A 6,469-nucleotide genomic window follows, 5' to 3' on the forward strand; every position below is an offset into this window, starting at 1 on the left:
TTTTGTATAGCGGATTATGTCTGTTGTCAGGATAATTTATTGATATTGTTTGATTTTCAAATCGCTTGTAACATAATTTGGCATTATAATGTATTTATTATGTGATCTTTACATATATCACTTGATTTGCCTCACAATGAAGAAAAAAATCCAAGTGAATGCTTTTACTACTTTATTTCTCATTCAGATCACATTAATTTGAAAATTGAAAGATTTAGAAAACGCTAAATAAATGATCCCAATTGTAGAACTCCAAACAAGGACATTTATATACGTCAAGGTCTGATCCGCTCAGATAAAGGCAATTGTATTTTCATTTCTTTTATTTTGCTTGCAAATTTCTCAATTTGGTTATGTTCATAAAAAGGTGAACATTTAAAACTAATCAAATGTTCTTTTGATATATATATTTTATAAAAACTATAAAATATAAAAAGGGATACTTAAGTTTCAAAAATCTATACGATTTACAAAAACAACTGATAATAGCGGCCTGTCCGGGAGAGAGGTGGACTTAAATGTAGTGCTTCATAACATAAAGGTTAACAAGACGAGAATCAATACTTTAGATTTTTTAAAGTGTTATGGACATAGGGAAGGTGAAGTATGTTACTTTTGTAAAGTATGTAAAATCAATAACAGGTGTTTTGTATAGAAATACAGTGCTCACAGAGGAGCTATTAAATCAAGAGCTCCAAATAGGGAAGGTGAAATCATCCCTTCGTAAATTTGGAGGACGCAATCACGAATTGGTTGACATTTATGGAATATCCGTTTCACAGATGATATTGGACATGTTCCTTATGTCGTATATACACTCCCATTCCCTTTTAACGAATGTGACCTACCGAATTTGCCCATTTACCGGGTTTGTAGTAACACAAGCAACATGCTGAGATGCTATTTCACAGGTCTCTCAAAAGAGGTGAATATATTACATGAAACAAATTGCTTATTTATGATACAAATGTCAAGATGTCTGATGTAGGAGGAGACAGAACTCGATTGAAATTCTGTAAATGTCTTCCAAATAATTGATTTAACATTTACATCACAAAACTTTCTTTGTAAACACTCATTAAATGTCTCGTGGTTGTTGGACCTTGATTCCTAGAGGAAACTTGGTTATGTCAGTCTCAATTCCTGTGAGGTTTCAATCAATATTCACAATATGATTTGTCCATGTTTTATTAATAGAGCATTAGCTGTCAAATTCAAATGAACCAATTTGATGCAAATTCTCAAACTTTATCTAGAACATTCCATATACTAAAACGAATACCAAAATATGTTAAGGTCAAAAGAGACATTAATTAATCAGCCTTTTAGAACGGCTTTAGACCAAATGCAATCTAATAAACCATCGAGATGACCTCCGAAGACTGTCATATAAACCAATATAAACAAAACTATAGATATAAGGCGAGCACGTGCAATCGGACTTTTCTACGTCTGTTTGATCTCATATTATAGGCTAAAAATGAATGTTCTCATGGTTTTACCTGTAAAAGAATTATTTTTTTTGTGGATCATTTATCAAAATGGAGGCTCCCTTGTGTCACTTTTCTATGCTGATTTTTTTTTCTCTTTTTGATGAATGAGCCACATGATGAACAAATGCTGACCCATCTTCTTTCAAGGTCAATTTGTAGTGGAGATAGGAGATATATATATAAAGCCGTTCAAGTCTGCCATTTAATAACATATAGCTTCGACTTTCGCCCACGCCGACGTAGACGAACAAAGGTTCATTAACAGAGGAACGTAGTTCGCGCTATATTCACGACAAAATTTAAAAGGTTGCACGAATACGTATTCAAATTAGTTGAATTATTGACTTTCATGTCAATACTGCAGATATGATAGTTTGGGAAATTAAGTTCACCCTGACAATCAAATATTTGGTTTTGTATGTTATTCCAAAGTTTGGAATTTGAAGAACCTAATAATAGTACACGTCAAACTTGAGTGAACCGAATCCTGAATACACCGGTGTCCTGTCCATCCCGGCCGAAAGTCCCATATTTCCCCTTCAAAGTCTTTTCTAAAATACACTTTGTCAACCGGACCCTGTGTATTCCGAATTCCGGTCTAATGATGCAGTTCAATTATTTCTGAGCACATGTCAAAACCGGTGTGTCTAATTAATTAAAAATGATAACAGTTTTGAACGTTTGCAATCAATACCAGTCCGGTAGCAAAACAATGTATAAACAAGTAGAATAATTGCTATTGAACAGCGGTATACTACTGTAGCCTTACTTGATCTGAAAATTAACTGATTGTGTTCTTTTCCAATTCGCAAAAAAATATGTCTGATTATCGGTTCGCTTCTGATGCAATCATAGCAGAAGACACCTTACCTTTTTGACACATCCTGTATCGCTCTTTTTGGGGATGTAACGATTTCATTCGGGTTCATTATTTAGTCTTGTATCTTCAAATTTATTCTTACATAAACTGATAGTGAATTACGTAACTCCGAGCACGTAGTACTTAATAATATGAGCAAAAGCATAAGTTCACGAAGAATTAAAATGGGACCTGATAATTTGCTGTTTTTTTAAACTATGACAAAATACTACAAATTCCACATTTAATAGTTGTGATTAAACTATGAATACAAGATAAACAAAAATTGGTACATCACATTAACAAATACGAAGAAAATACCCCCGAAAAATACATTACTTGTGTTGTAACGTCATTTTTTTTTGTCAAATTGTCAAAGATTTCAAATATTTTTTAACATTACTTATTTTCTTATTCGTGCCCTCAAACGCAAATAAAGTATTTATGAACAAAAACTCAAACACATATCTATGGGAAACAGCTCGCCTAGACGAGTGCAGCAAAGTTTTATTATAATTTATTCAACTGTCCTCAATCACTTTGCCAGCACACTAAGACCGCTGCAGCATACATGTCTAACAAACATATCTACAATGAGAAAACATGAAATAGAATCTTTCATATCACAAAACCATAATTTCGTAATGTTCTTTTTAACATCTGCAGAAAAAGCATAATGCATTTACAATATTATAAGCTTATACAAAACATGTACACAAGGGGGAGAGGGTGGGAGGGGGGGAAACTTCACTGCACTAAGACTGAGCTTCGAATGGTCAAGCTATGAAAATGTATTTTCAATGTTAACTTTTACCGCGACTGACCAGTCCGTGCTATCATACAAAGAACTTTAAACTCTTAACTTTGTTAAGGTGACTTATTGTTATGCTAAAATAATTTAAATATTATTGTAAACATAAACACATGTTTCCAATATAACAACAAACGCATGTGCTATCGATAGTTAATAAATACATTTATTTTCTTATTCGTGCCCTCAAACGCAAATAAAGTATTTATGAACAAAAACTCAAACACATATCTATGGGAAACAGCTCGCCTAGACGAGTGCAGCAAAGTTTCGAACAAAACAAAGGATGGGCCAAAAATGGACACATTGATTATATATCAAACACCAAGATGTTTTGTAACTGACAACCTTTCTTCTAAATTTTCTTTAACATAGCCATCTTTAGCACGATCACTTTTCCATCTACCATGTTTTTTGAAAATTCTATCTTCAATTTTTGATGCGGCAGCTGCCGTAGCTCCGCCAGATCTCAAACTGTGAAGACCAAATTTAGTCTTGTCTAAACCTAACTTATGAAGAGCGGACAATAAAATGTCTCTAGCGGAGGAATACGATATTTTCCCCGACTTACGAAGTACATAACTGTTGTTACTTTTACAATAGCTTAAACCTCGAAATATATATTCCGTACTATCGGAAGAAATATTTGCCAAACTTAAATACCTGTGTAGCATATTGACTGGACAAGTGATGTTATAAGTCTTAGAAATGAGAACATCGTTACCCTCTCTGTATACATCTGTTTTACTCTTTTCAAGAAAAAATTTCACATATGAATCATAAAAAGTTATGTTGTTTCTTTTCAAATTTGACAATTCTGAAAAACGTAAAAAACCAGAAAAACACAATAAGCACATACATGCTATTCTCAAATCTTTTAAAGAAGACTTTTCATTGCCATATAACAATACAATATGTTTCAAAATTTCCGGAGTAATTGGCTCTTTTTTGTTTACAGTGTGACCTATTAATCTTAAAGCACCTTCTTTGACAGATAACACTAAATCTGATTTACATGGATCAGGTAACCCGGCGAGCCGGTGAGCCCAACTAATAGCGTAAAACATTTCATTAATCTTGCTATGTGACTTAGCAGTTTCGGTTAAATCTATTAAATACAATGAAACATGAGTGTCAGAACCCGGTAAATAGCAAATTCCATTAAATACACACCATTTAGTCCAAGCTTCAAAAGCATATTTGTAGTTTTTTGTTGTATTCTCTGATCTAGAAGAAAGGCAAAACTGTGGCAACTTAGTTGACAACTGTGAAAGGTGACTGTTGAAAGAATTCTTTGGTAATGCTTCCCATCTACCAGTATGAAAAATAGCTGAAAAACGTATACATTGTAATACATATTAAAATGAGAATACTGATGTATGATGATAATCAAGAAGCCCTGTCTACTATAATTTATATAGGACCATGCTTTCCTTAATCATGCCAACAAATGGCTATGTCAGCTTAGTTAAAACACATAAAATTAATAACAATAAGCCATGTCAACTACACTTCTGTAGGACCATGCTTTTCCCTGACCATGACAGCAACCGTTCATGTCAGAATAAACAATGAATACACAAATAATTTTTAATCAATCTGAAAGCCTTGTCAACTATAATGCAATAGGACCATGCTCTTCTGAGACCATAACAATATTTAAGCCATGTCAACTATACTTCTGTAGGACCATGCTTTTCCCTGACCATGACAGCAACCGTTCATGTCAGAATAAACAATGAATACACAAATGATTGTAATCAATTTAAAAAGCCTTGTCAACTATAATGCTATAGGACCATGCTCTTCTGAGACCATAACAATATTTAAGCCATGTCAACTATACTTCTGTAGGACCATGCTTTTCCCTGACCATGACAGCAACCGTTCATGTCAGAATATACAATGACCACACAAATAATTGTAATCAATTTAAAAAGCCTTGTCAACTATAATGCTATAGGACCATGCTCTTCTGAGACCATAACAATATTTAAGCCCTGTCAACTATACTTCTGTAGGATCATGCTCTTCCCTGACCATGACAGCAACTAATCATGTCAGAATATACAATGGATACACAAATATCAACGAAATGATCATTTTAACAAAAATCTATGTTATACAGTATAGCATCAAGCTTTCATTCTAATTGCCAACACTGACGAATTAAACCGTTCCGAACCGAAAATAGACTTTTCATTCGAACCTTGCATAAAAATGCCTTCTGTTTTTTGAAATTCTAATACATCAACGACATAATCCTGATATATCATATCTTTCTTAAAAATGTATGGCCAAAACACTGCAGACGTCCATTTAGGGACAATCAATGTACCACTTGCCTTGCAAGCTATAACATGTTTGATAACTCTTAGAACCAAATAAATTGGAGGAACAAGCCAATTGTTCTCTTGAGACCAGTCTTGTGTAAACGCGTCAATAGCTTCAGCAGTTGCATTCCAAAACAAGGAATTGTAACGAGGTAACTTAGCATTTAAATGACTAGCAAAACGATCAATCGTATGTGGACCCCACATTTCATCTATAAAATTGAAAAATTCGAAGGATACACCCCAATCTTCATGATCAACCATTTTGCTAACATAATCAGCCAAAGTGTTTTCAGAACGTGGAATCCATTGTACATGGATAGATATGCCTTGTTGAGAACAAACAGAAAATATAGAATTTGCCAAATTTTGTAACTCAAATTTCATGCTTCCAGATCTAACAATTCTTACACAATTTTGGTTGTCTGTGAACCATTTCAATGTTCTCCCTTTGAAATCATTTTTAAAAGAAATCAGGGACTGCTCAATTGCCTTCATTTCTCTCCAAGTAGAGCTCAGTTGCATTTCTGAACGATTCCACATTTGATGAAAAATCTTACTATTTACTTCAACTGTATAAGCACCACAAGCAACATTACTTGCATCTGAATACACCATTACCGTAGATTTGCTATAAAAATCTAGCTTTTTTACATTAACTCTCTTAATGTTATCAAGCCAAAACAGTAATTCGTCCTTAACTTGGACTGGTATTTCCATATTCAATACCGTATCCCAAGATACCCTGCTTTCAATACACATGTAACTATATCTAGTTTTAAGTCTAGAAATATTGCCAATTACAGGAGACATAGATATAATTTTCCCCACTACCTGGGCTAATCGTCTGGCTGACAATGTGTTAAAATTAGTCAAAGCATCTGACAAGGAACGTATCAAATCATTAATACGCCTATCAGGTATAGTAACACAAAATTCAATTGAATTCCAAATGATTCCGAGCCATTCTAGC

At 33.7% G+C, this 6,469-nt stretch overlaps 1 long non-coding RNA gene across 1 annotated transcript; it reads right to left on the reverse strand.

The window, feature by feature from the left end:
* Window positions 1-2,821: 2,821 nt before the first annotated feature.
* LOC143047036 (uncharacterized) lies at window positions 2,822-4,592 on the reverse strand. The gene is made up of 2 exons (XR_012969378.1): window positions 4,337-4,592; window positions 2,822-2,940 (listed from the first exon to the last, which is right to left on the reverse strand). It is a non-coding gene; the product is annotated as an uncharacterized LOC143047036 (long non-coding RNA).
* Between the last annotated feature and the right edge of the window lie 1,877 nt (window positions 4,593-6,469).

The sequence above is a fragment of the Mytilus galloprovincialis genome, chromosome 9, assembly GCF_965363235.1.
Source record: "Mytilus galloprovincialis chromosome 9, xbMytGall1.hap1.1, whole genome shotgun sequence".
In the NCBI taxonomy this organism is placed as follows: Eukaryota; Metazoa; Mollusca; class Bivalvia; order Mytilida; family Mytilidae; genus Mytilus; species Mytilus galloprovincialis.